This window comes from Glossina fuscipes, unplaced genomic scaffold, assembly GCF_014805625.2.
Source record: "Glossina fuscipes isolate IAEA_lab_2018 unplaced genomic scaffold, Yale_Gfus_2 1, whole genome shotgun sequence".
NCBI classification, from domain to species: Eukaryota; Metazoa; Arthropoda; class Insecta; order Diptera; family Glossinidae; genus Glossina; species Glossina fuscipes.
This window is the reverse complement of record NW_023998415.1, coordinates 3604445-3617889: the sequence shown is the minus strand read 5'-3', so window position 1 is coordinate 3617889 and position 13445 is coordinate 3604445.

Genomic DNA, 13445 nt, shown 5'->3' with positions numbered 1-13445 from the left:
GAAATTTGATGAATTTTATAAGCATGAAAGATAATCATATGCATAAGCTCTCCTAAAAGAGTTTTTTATTGATTATAAAAGCAAATGAAAACATTTTAGTGTGACGCGGCCCACCAGAGAGCAAATGATCGAGGTAGTGTTTCAATACAAACGGTTTTCAGTAGCTTTCGTCCTTGGGCCAAAACACCTGAGTGTATCTAATTTCATCAAAATATGCCAACAACGGCGTCCTGCAGGCTTAACACACGAAGGCAAGATAGACAGGCAAGCTTAGTTTGATGCATAAAGTGATTAGTCGATATAATAAAAAGTGAGTCTACCTCAAGTCCTTGTGGATGTTGCATATATCCGCCCAAACTTAGTATATCCTTATACGACAACAAGGGTAGGGTATAAAGATAAAATTTCCAAAACACTTGAGAGCAATAATTACAACTGCGATATGTTCAAACAAAAACCCGTCCAACATAATTGATTTTCCATTATTTACTTTTATGCTTAAAAATTTACATTCAGGCAGCAAACAGCTTGCGAAATAAATAAAACGCTGCTGCTTGGCAATAGGAAAAAAGTTGAAATTTCAAGATAAACGAATTTTTCTTTTTGCCGGCGTAATTTTTTTGTCACAAAACCCAAAACCGCAAAACCAGCAAAGTAAATAAAAAAAAAAAAAAACGTAGACCAAGTTTTTGATTTCTCCTCATTATCAACTTGACTTATATATGTATATACATATATATATATATATATGTACTTATTTATTTTATTGTCCGTACATTTTCTAAGTAAACTTACAAAGTATGGCAAATTAAGGCTGCCGGATAAGGAAGATCGTATGCAGAAACTCTACTGCACTTGAGATTTTAACGCGATCCTTTCCCTACGACGAGATATTTTACAGAACAGACATTTTGCAGAAGATTACCAAAAAGGGAAACCAAATTGTCCTAGAGATGGTTCATTTTTGTTTAGTTTGAAACGCGATCAAAGAAGATAAATATTTCCCTTATTTAATTTAAACAAAAAAAAAACAATTTGGTAAATAAACAAATAACGTTGGAGAAAAGTCTCTTTACATTCCCGAAAGAAAGAAGAGGAAAATGAAAGCGGCATAGCTGAGAATTGAAAGAGAAATCTGAATAAAAGAAGTTTTTTGCAGTTAAGGTGCTGCAAGGAATCCTTCGCTGGCCGAAAGTAGAATAATTCGAAAAATATCTGATATGAACGCGAAAATCAATCGCGATTACCATACATTATTATACACCAATACAATAATGCCCCTCTTCGGTCCATCACATGTGTGCAACAACTGTACCAAAGGTAATGAAGAACCGAGCATTCATCAAGTAAGAAAGCTAAAAAGAAATCTATAATTCCAAAACGATATTATTTCCCAGCTGATCAAGGCGCCAGTACTTGTCTATAATGACGTAATGCGACACTCAAGGCCCTAAAGAAATGAATGAATAATAATACGTAGTCAAAATCTCAAGAAATTATAGCATGTGTACGGCTTTGTGCGGTAGACGTTTTGCCAAAAACGATTACCGCTTAAAAACATATCAAACCGTTTACCTCCCTTTCCTTACGCTATCGTTACAATAAGCCTTCTCCAGTTAGAAAGCGTTAAGCGGAACAATGAAACTGAACAAAAGGATATATAAATCACATTGCAAACAATCCTCTGGACAATATTGACATTGACAAGGAGGCAACCACGCCACAACTGCTTAGAAGCAATCGATTTTTAGAAATAGTAGGAGTCCATTAGACCATCTCTTTCGCTAATAAAAAGCCGTGCAACGTACGCGATGGAGATTGATGCGAGTGCTGGGAAAGGACCATAACCTTTTTTTTGTAGTATACTTAGGTACTTCCTAAAGCGGGAAGTCGCGTGAAGAAGATGACTACTAGCAGAGATAATAGTCCTGGAATGAAAAACCACATCGTCAGTTAGCCCGAGAATAAAGTCGCGCACTCTAATTTCGCGTTTCGTATTTCATAGATTTCACCTCTGCCTCACTCAGAGAGTTCATTTTAAAAGCAATTATGCCCTCAACCACCACGACTCAATGCGACACAACGTACGCCTATAAATTTATAAACCGTTAGTGGCTAGTGCTTGGCTGGAACTCTCTCAGTCGTCTACGGTAACTACTCCCTATCATGGGGAAAAAAGAAGAGGGCGAAAAGATAGGATGAAAGCTGGTCAATCAGACGCTGTATGGATAAGAAGAGCCTATCGTAGAGGAAAAGGATTGAGCTCCCTTGAATATGAATATGTGCAGAAATTTGCATTTGATCTGAGCTAGACCTTTGTTAAGATCGTGCAAACATTTTTTTTTTTTTTGTTTAAAAGAAATTTTATGAAATATAAGAGAAAAAGAAGAGATCGTAACATCAAATGCCATGGCAGTTTAGTGTGTGTGGTATAATACAGGTGAAACAATTTCGAAACGAAGAAGATAAAAGTCCTTAATAGTCATTGCTACGATTGTAAGTTTATTTGTAAAAACAGAAAGCAAAAAAGGAAAATAAAAAGAAAAGCAAAAACACTTGCGGATTTTGATTAAAACGATCTGTATAAACGACGTCGAATGCAATGAAAAAAAAAAAAAAAGAAACGAAATTCGTTCGGAAACAAAAACAATACTAAAGGCATCGCAGCGATAGTGAACATGACGTCTATGTTTCTCACGGGGGAAGGAAGAAAGTAGGGGAAAAAATAAAACCATATGAAGAGTGCAGTCAACAACTGAAATCTACCTCTTTAGGTTTCATAAGCATTACCTTGAATGTACTGCCCATTCTATATTCTAGATAATTCATTCATTCTGATCCATTCATATTTCAGATTCACATTATCGCAGTCATTAAGCTGTATATACCAACATAGCCAACCAAGTTTACTTCATCTAAAATGGCATCCAGCTATTGTGTCTTCAACAAGATCAAATGCGTGATGCAGACAGCAGCTAGCATCGTTATTGATATCGTTTTGATAGCGCTCAACTTTTGATAGCGATAGCGATTAAGAAGTTGCCGTTCAGAGGTTAAATTTCGGATTGCTGTGAATTGCTCGTAATAGACTCATCGTAGTCTCATCGATTAACTACCTTTCTCTTTTTCTTATGTTCATCGCCAGACAGCAACTGGGCACCAATTGCCAGTGCCAGTTTTCACTTTGAAGGAGTCATTCATTTGCAAGCTGCTAAGCGAATAATACGAACAAATAAAGTAAGCAAATATGATCGGCATACTACACATGCACTTATCACTCGACTTATGTTGCGTATCATTATCAGAACGTGAAATCCGTTGTAATCCGTTGATGACGAACGACGCTCGATGTTCTAATAGATGAACGTCGGCGTTGTTAACGTAACGGAAGAGTTTGTAGAAGAAAATTTTTCAACGAATTATCAAAATAAGTGAAACTCAATAAGTGAAGATGTTAAACTATTTGCTTAGCTAACTTTAGTTAAGTAGAAAGTACTGTAATCTGAATATTTCAATTAAATAATAACAAAAAAAAAGTCTCTGGTGTGTTTAGTGTTTTTTTATTTTTTGTTATTTTTTTGTTTTTTGCTTTCTTTAAAGATCTAATAAAATGAGAAGTTTTTGCCGGCGAAATTCATTCTATATGGATGTTTTTGTTTCATTTTCCTTTTTAGCATATAAATATTGATATGCATGTATGTGCGTTTATTATACGTAACCTTATTAAGCACAATAAGGAGAATACGACTAAATATCAAAAGGTTAGTAATAAATTTATAAACAATGAACAGGTCGATCAAAGTTCTATAAAAGTGCAGTTTTGTAGACTGTAATTTCCTCCAATTCAATGTATTATTGAAGAGTATTGTTGTTGCACCAGAAAATTATTGACATAACAACAGCAACTTAATTGAAAACCACACGAAACTTTACTGAAGTTAAAAAGAATTCAAAATAAACATTTTTTATATGTAGAAATTTGTGTGCGATCATCAAGATAAATACACTCGGAAAAAGCCTAAGTAAGTTTCTTGCCTCGTTAACTTGCTTACATAAACACATGTATATGTATATAGATATATATATATATATATATATATATATATATTTTCAAAATGTTGCCAATTGGTCCTGAGTTCATTTTATAAAAAGAACTCACTCTATATGTCACTTATTGTGTCCATTCATGTTGCCTGTTTCTTCAAGTGTATATATCTATATCATACATTAATGCATACATACATTAAAACATATATATATATATATATATATATATATATAAATATACGACAAATGTACTTACATGCATAAATATGTGCATATAATAAATCATGATTGATGTGTAAATCACGCCAAGCCTACATTTATTTAGATCCAAATAAATGCCTGCGTGATATGAGTAACACTAGTGCTTAAACAGAAGCTTAATTTCATCAGCCAACAGTAGGAATTTAGCTATTAGTCTGTCAAATATGTTTTTAAAAACTGACTCCAAGTTGACTTGTTGCTCGTACATGTATGTACATTTGTATGTACGTACGTCATCATCATATCGTCATATTGCAATGCTGCTGCCATGATCTGTTTCTGTATGTATTTACAACGAATACGTGCATTTACAGTAACGAGAAAAAAAAAGATTGTCTTCATTATCGACTAAAATACAAAATGTAAAATATTATGCTACTAAAGCATATACTTTAATAAATACACAGATTACCATATTAACGGATTTGTTTGTGATACACTCAAAGTAATTTCAAATCATATCAATTGTATTTTTTATATACATACATCACGCCGAAGAAATTGACAACTTGACAAAGCTCAATTTATTGATGGGCCATGATGTGCGCTTCACATTTCCAAACTCTACGTATATAGTGCAGTCAGCTCATATATCATTTTTGATAACTCATAAAACCATGACACATGAAAACCATTATGAAAATCGTCAAAATCACGAACAAACTCGAGCCAATGCAACTAAAAGCAAAGAAAACAGCGACGGTAAGCTTCTAAAGCCCCAGACAGTAATCTGCTAGCATTAAATGCAATGACTAGCACGCAAACAAATGTGATCGTCTGAAACTATCAGGATTCGTGTCATGTTCATGCGAGATATTAACTCAATCGTTATGAGCTATGGATCCTGCTTTCTTTTTTTAATGGTCTCGCGCTCCGATTAATGGGAAACATTTGGTAGAACATTCCCCACGAATCGAACTGAAATTGCTTTAGCATTCTTTAAGTTAATAAATTTTTTTCAAAAGATATAAAATTTTTGGAAATATCTGATATTAATTTTGTCTCTTTGCGTAAATACACAAACAGGTTAGTTAACAAAAATGGTTATAAAGAAAAAAAGATAAACAGGATAATGAGGATAATATGGCTAAGAATAGATTTAACGAGGCGTACTCATGCTGAATATAGATAAGAAACATTTTGGACTTTGGAGTAATGTTGATGTAACGCGACGAACAACATTTCGCTTATGTAGATGATGTAAATATATTAGTTCATCTTCTTCGTGTATTAATATTGTTTATTGGTCGGAAATGAATGAATTTCTCATTTAGAGCATGTACGTAAACTTGTATACATGTCCAGAATGAAATAAAATTTATTTACGACGATTTCAAGGATTTACGTGAACTTTTTTTCAACATTACTGTAAAACTATGTATATGATTATACAAGTGCTGTGTGTGAATACAAATAAACATACGTATGTATATAAGGTATATGAGCGTGCGTGCGTGCTCCATTTAGTTGTGCCGACCGCAGAGTTGTATTCAAGAAAATTCAAAATACAGATCACATGTGTGTGTACATGTGAAGAATTGTACATGCTTACGTGTTGTTTTAGGCAAAGAAGCCGAACACAATATCAAAAGCAATCTTTGAATTTTCCAACAAGAAATCTTGATGCGCTGCACACAACTACACACACAAAGTAAGCAGAACGTGTCCCAAGTTGTTGACGCAAGGAGCAGTTAAGACATGCAACACCCTTAGTTCTCATGCCTAGAAGCACATGCAAAGTAAACAGGATTTTTAAATTTAATTTGCCATAACGACTTTTTAATAAGAATCGATTGTAAAACCAATGTATACCTGCCTGATGCATACGTAAGTGTATATATATATATATATATATATATATATATATATAAATACATATAGATATATATTCTTTATATATACGTTAGTGAGTATTTGAGTATATTGAGCACACAAGGCCAGGGTTTCCCATCCCAAGCATATGCACTTATACGCATCCATTTAAAGTCACTCAAAGTGAAGGTTTCTTATAGAAAAGCCTATAATATACTTCCCAAACTTATTATAGCTTACATTATATGAAAATGTATATCAACGTCTATCATCTTCGTGTCGTTATGATGCCAAATCTGACACTACTAACAGGTAAGCCAGTAAGTTTCAAGTTGCGATCTCATTCACATTGTCTTAGGAATTCCCTCATGTTAAATAAGAAGAAACCGTTCTTTAAATCAAAAATTTTACTCTTCAATTTTATACAAACTTTTCCCGTAAGTTTTCGATTGTCACTTAACTAGTATTTAAATATTTGATACTTTTCTGCTCCATCAAAATTCAAAATTTGTTTTTGCGAAAAAAAAATAAATAAAATAACGCGGTATAAATCAATCACGTTATGCTAAGGCTTGACGATTTGTTTCCCCATTCAATTTGTGAATTCTTGAGGCCCTCATCAAAGGTACAATAAAGCGTGTATGTATAAATTTTCATGGGCAATTTACAATCAAATATGTTGAAGCAAAAAAGTGTAAAAATCGCGATCGACAAATGAAAAAAATTATTAAAAAGCTTAAGCCATTTTTATATGCTGTTAATAAGTTCGTATGAAAAATTTGCTTTAAGCGGACTAACCCACTGCAACAGCCTAACAAAAGAGCTTCACTAGTTTCTTACGGATGGAAGGATAGAAGGATGGTAATAGCAATATAATAATTAAAATTGAGAAGGTTGTTAAGCATACCTTTCAGTATTAGAAAAAAATATATATTTTTGAAAAACATTGAAAAATGATAACACACAGTCATTCGCTGGAGTCATTTTTAGCATTTTTAGGGGCTTTACGACAAGTAGCATTACTGGTCCAAATTTCTGTAAAAAAAAAGAAGCCATTTAAACTACATTTCTATACCCAGTAAAGCACATTGGGGTTGGGGTGAAAATATTGACTATTGTGTGATTGGTACATGTGTGAGTGAAAAAGTGTGCCAAAAAATAAAAAAAATTTTAATTAACTTATCGACAAAATCCTATGTGTTTCATTAGAGAATATTGCTTTGAAAATATAGTCGAAAATTCGAATAAAAGGGATTAAAAATTCCTTGAGTTATGCTGCTTACAAATTTCAAAATAAACCCGTGGATTTCGAGATAAACGCGTTTAAAATTTTGACATGCGTTACGCGCATGCTTTGTCTGTCACAAGAAATATTTTATTAATTTTTTCTTCCTCGTTCTCTTTCCTCGACGCTTTTAAGCCCGATGAAGGGTGTTTTACCACGAGAGAATCGCAGGTTTACAACACTTCACATGTTGCGAAATGATGGAGAAGACGGCAAGAAAATGTACATTTTAATATCGGAATTCATAATCAACATCACCAAAGTTCATCCCACACTTTCAATTTCAAATCGCTCTCAGCTCCGTATCCATTCAACTACTGTCACCATGAAGCTATACTATCTGTTCGTTTGCTATCTCCTTGACGCTATACCATAGTAGCGTTGTTTAGAAATGTTTTTAAATAAACATAAATACCTTCTGAAGCGATCTCTTAGTGTAGCAGAGAGGTTAAAAATCAACAGATAACACAATAGGCTGTAACCTCCAGCAGCTGTTCGTAGTACGCAGGTGATCTTTTCGCGAAAAAGCAAAACATTGCGGATACTAGTTTTTTTTCCATACATTTTAAAAGGACCAAAGCATATTCTAACCAAAAAAAATAAAAATTGATTTATTGACAAACTTACTATGGGCGACCCCCTTAAATTAAAAGTAGCTTTCTGTTTTCTAAATAGTGATCAACGCAGAAATAACTTTCCCTTTATCGCCTGATTGAATTTCTCAGGGAGATACCATTCGAGGGAAAGTGTTAGCTTCGAAGAAACCGGTCTGGTCTATCTCTTAAAAATATAAAAAAATCCAGCCACATTTTTTTGTTAATTCTGTTCGTATCAACGGACCGATTCTCGACATTTTTACACCTTCTCCCTTTAACATATTTTCATGTCATATTTCAGAGTAAGTGGTATGGATTGAAAATTGCTCTGAAAATTGATGAAAATTTTATGTTCACTTCTACAACTTTAAGTACAATGTTTGATAATTTCTAGCTTTCTAGGTTCATTCAGATGCATTCAGGTGTTTGAAAAGCATAGTCAAAAAAGTGCTTAGTTAGTGCAGTTTTATTAATCAGTCCGTGCCATGTTATGTAAAAGTTGAAAACGATTTCTAGAGATTTGAATTAGGCTATGGAAAGGTAAGCTGTTAGCACGGCGTTCATATCGCCTTCACAATGCATTAAGCCCATAGTCACGCTTTCAAAGTTTTACAACTCGGCCTTAAATAGGTTTTACATCTTTGCTTATCGCTTCCTCCTGCTTACTCCTGTTAAAAGACCAATTAAGTTATTGATGTTTTAAGTACAATAGTTTATTGAAATAACGTGGTCTTCTTATGCATGTACAATAGCAGAGGATTTAGTAAATTTATCACATTTTTATAACACATAATGTGCGCAATCCTTAGAGAAAAGCAGTCTATTAAGACATTTTCTTTTTTCAACATTTTTTTCCCCCCATCATTCGCGTCAAGTTTGTGGGAATGTTTATAACTTCCGAAGAGACTTGAGATAAACTCACTTTTTACTAAAGTAATCGATTCAGAGTCATTCCAAGAATCCATTTAGTCATGTCTGTCCGTCTGTCCGCCACTCCGATTAATGCCTGTCCATATATTTTCGTTCACAATGCAATGAATTCAAATTGAAAATAATCTAAATGGAATCAGTTTTACCACTTACCACCTATTCCCTTCTATGGAGAAGTCGTTGTATGAAAACATTTCAAATTTGTAATATTTTCTTATAAAATTTGGTGAAAAACATTGCTTTCCCGTTTAAAAGAGGTATGTAAAATATTTACGAGACGAGATCACCTTTTAAACCCGCTCCCATATAATAGTTCTTAGAAAACATACGCCATTATATGGGAAATAGTTCTAATGTGTTCGTATTTTATAATAAAAATCACATATACATAAACATAACATATATTGCAGCAGGTTTGGATTACATATTTCTGGACAATGCCTTTATAAGGGTTCTAATGAAAATCAAGGCTTTAATGGCTGGCTGGCGACAAAATTTTAATTTGCTTTACCCTGGATGCTGAAGCTGAGTACAATGCCCTTCATTTCACCTTCGCTTCATCGCGTTGTATAAATTCTGTCCTGTTTATAAGTCAAGCGCAAAACCTCAATTTTTTTTCTGCTTTCGTAACCAGAAGTATTCTAAATGTATATTGTATTGTTAGAATTTCCTTTCACCATTTCCAGTATCAATCTACCTGCAGGAACTTAAAATGTTTTTAACAAATTCGATGACGATATGTTAGTTTGCGACCACGAACGTATTTATCACCCTGACGGACGAATTAGACCGATACAGAATTTGACCCGTTTTGATAAAATTAATATATTCCCAACCTTCGTTGGTTGGGGCGACATCGACTTTGAAGTTAACATTTTTTCCGCAGGTGGCGCTGAACACGCATTTTTCACTCAACTTGCAATCAGTAACAAAGTGATAAGATGAAACAAAGTCATGAGTCAAAATATTTTAACTTGCTCCTCATCTCAACTACTTGTGACGTCTGAATTTGTGTTTTTTTTTATTCGTATTTTATAATGTATATACACATACATACCGTTCATGGACTTTACAGCGGTAAACAATTATCTGAGCCTTTATTTTTAGAGCTAAGTTTTTATTTCGATTGCTTCCGTTGCTAGTATTGGCAAGTCGCGCAAATTTACTATTCTATTGTGGTCAATAGGGAATAGGCGGAGAATCTGAGGACGATGGGTGATGAATAGACAACATGTTTGACAGAGTTATTATCGTTCATAAAACGCTTAGCAAATTGTGGCAACCGATGGATTTATTAGCGCAAAGGAGCTAGGAGCGGTAGGAGAATTATTCAGAGGATGCGTAAGGTGGTGAGAAAGTTGCCTGGATTATCCAGAAACTCTATCAGTCCCCTTACAAAGAGTAGCTGTACGCAAGAAAAGTCGGCCTACAAACACAAACTCAGAAAAGAAAAGGCAAAGCGTCAGAACTGTCAACTACTGAAATACGGCCCAATAGAAATAGCTTGCAACGACCGCGGTGACGATGGCTTCACCTAAGCCGAAAGGCGAAAACACCGCTTTACAATTCTTGTATTATGTATATTATTATATTATATTTCAACATTTTTTTTTTTTTTTGGTTTATTAATAGTATAAGTAAACTCTTAAATGGTGTAGCATGTGTGGTGAAATGATATGAGATGAATAGGAGTGATGTCGAATATTAGAATGCGATTGTTGAAACACCGAGCGTGTTTCCTTCTCCATTATCCTTTCGTCGGGAAAATTACGTGGAAGCTGGGAAAGGTGCAAAGTGTTTGATCGAAACTAAAGTTAAAACTAAAGAGTGCCAACAGGAAACTATAATATAAATATAAATAAATGCGTAAAAATTACATTAGAGCCAATCAAATGCTGGCTCCTGAACTGGATGTTAATCATCAAAGACGATGTAAAACATGTCCGGTGGCAAGGAAAAGAATCACAAAATCAGTTACTAATGAGATATTTTAATAAAAGTTTTGGTGGCATCAATATAAAAATTGTTTTAAAGATTGCCAATGGTAGGGTATAATGACTTTAAATTATGCCATATCAACACCCGGAGTTTTAATAAATCAAAATTTGACTATTTCCTCGGCCTTCTGCCTGAATGCGCTATAGGTGTTTGTACAACTAAGACATGGATCCAATGGTAAATCGATGACCATTTCTTGCCAATTATAAGCTTATACGGCAGAACAGGACTGAAGAGTCTGAAAGTCAAAACCGTATTTACCACAGATAGCGTCGGTGCAGTCGAAAACCTTACACTTGAAATTGCTGCCATTAATACGAAATCTCTAATTGTTTCCCTCTACTATCCGAATAAAAACTAACAGATTTTTTTCATGAATTATATGAATGTTGAATGAATTGCCTTAAACCTCCCTGGATTTTGAAAGACTGCTCTTTTGACATCTCACTGTCTATGCACAAGAAAGAAGATACTCCAAATTACGTCTTCAGGAATCTAATAGCTGAGAAAACCCAAGTATTGGACAATACTGGTTGGAATCTTTTGTAAACAGACGGCTCAAAATCTCCTGGTCTGCCTCCTGCTTGTGCGGTGGTAGATGCTACAGGACGGGTTCTTCTCAACCACATATTTCACGAAAGCACTTCAACTTTCATAACCGAAGCCAGAGCTATCCTTCACGCTGCCAACCTTGCCCATAAAAACAAACTCAAAACCGTCATTGTTACTGACAGTTTGTCTGTATTACTAGCTACCCGGAACCCTTTGACTTCGAGATGGAGCACCATCAACAAATTAAGGAATATAATTACTACACCCGACGGAAAAATTAAAATGTTATGGGTACCAAGTCACATCGGTTTACTGGGAAATGAGCAGGCTGATCGAGCGGCAAAGTATGCTGCTTCTGCTCCTCTAATTATGGATGATGTCATGGAAAAGTTGGATCTTCAAAGATACATTGGAAGAAAAGTTAAAGAGAAAATTGCAGAAGGAAATTTACAATACCATTATCAACACTACTCTTGCATTAACCCTCAATTAACTCCACCTCTATATCCAACAAATGTTGAGAAAACCAAGATCCAAACATTTTCGAGAATTCGCCTTGGTCATACAATTGCAACTCACCAATGGATCCTGAAGAAGTCTTCTCCCCCAATCTGCTGTTGTGGACAAACTCTTACTATAAAGCACATTCTCTGCGACTGCCTCAACTTTTCCTTGGCTAGAAATATTGCATTTGGAACGATTAACCCTTTGAACATTCTACAATCAGCTTCAGAACAGAATATCAATTCAATATTTTACTTTATTAATACTACTAAGCTTATTATCTAATATCCATTTATTTAAATTAGAGCCGATAGCCTGTGTTGCTAGTGCTCAATGTCTCTTTTTTTAGTCTAAGAATTCAATTCATTAATATAAAATTAAAATAATAATAATAATAATGTTGAATGAATTGCCAAGATTGATAGTATCTTCTGGTTTAATATTAATCAATCGTTGGCCTACCCGTTTGCTCCCGACTTTAATCCATCATTGTTCGCCATCTTATAAAGTTTCGATGCCACTTAAAGACTGCACTACGATCAGTTTCTGTTGCGTGTGTGTGTCTTCTGATCATGGGATGCAATTTATTGCGTTCAATCTTTGATTGTTGAGTAACGACTACAAACAACATTTCATGCATCGGGATTTAAAATACGTAAACTTAGATCTGCTTCTTCATGCCTCTTACCAAACTTCTGGATAAAATGTGAAATATTGATGCAATGTTAACAGCAAGCTTTTTTATCTCACTTCTAACACTTTAAAATCGTTCCAATAGAGGGATGTAAAATTAGTTTTAAAAAGCAACCCCGGTTTACAGTTGGCCTTACAAAGGTTATTAGCGTCCGCGATAAAGCCTACGAAATCTGGAAGGATGGTCAAATATTGAAAATTTGCAAATTTTTCGTAAATATCACGACAGAGTGCGTGGCCGTGACGCGTAATATGAAACGAATCTACTACGCCTCCCACACAAGATAACTGTGGAAAACGCAGCATTAAGTGGGTGTTAAAACGGAATCTACCTATCTGTGAGATGATGATGATTTAAATAAATATATTTTAAAAAATAGCACCGAGCCCTCGTTGGCTCACTTTGTGCAGTGATTTTATCAATGATTTGTAAACCGCTTGTCACCGTCCAAAGATTCGTCTCACTGCTTGATTGGATCTTATTGGGGACCTTCTCGAACAAACGAATAATGTCCAACGGTCTGATGAAAACAATCTACGTCTAAATTCAACTAAAACCTAAGCTATTGCTGTATCGCGTGATACATTGGATCTTATCTCCCTACCCAGAGTAGTAATGGCGAACATTCACGTTGAGTTTATCAGGGTTGATGTTAATCTTAGCTAAACGCTGAATTCCAGATTAAATGCATGTGATCACATTAATCATATAACTGGTAGAATTCATAAGATTTTAAGAAAGCTGTGGCTGTCATCTTACTATATAT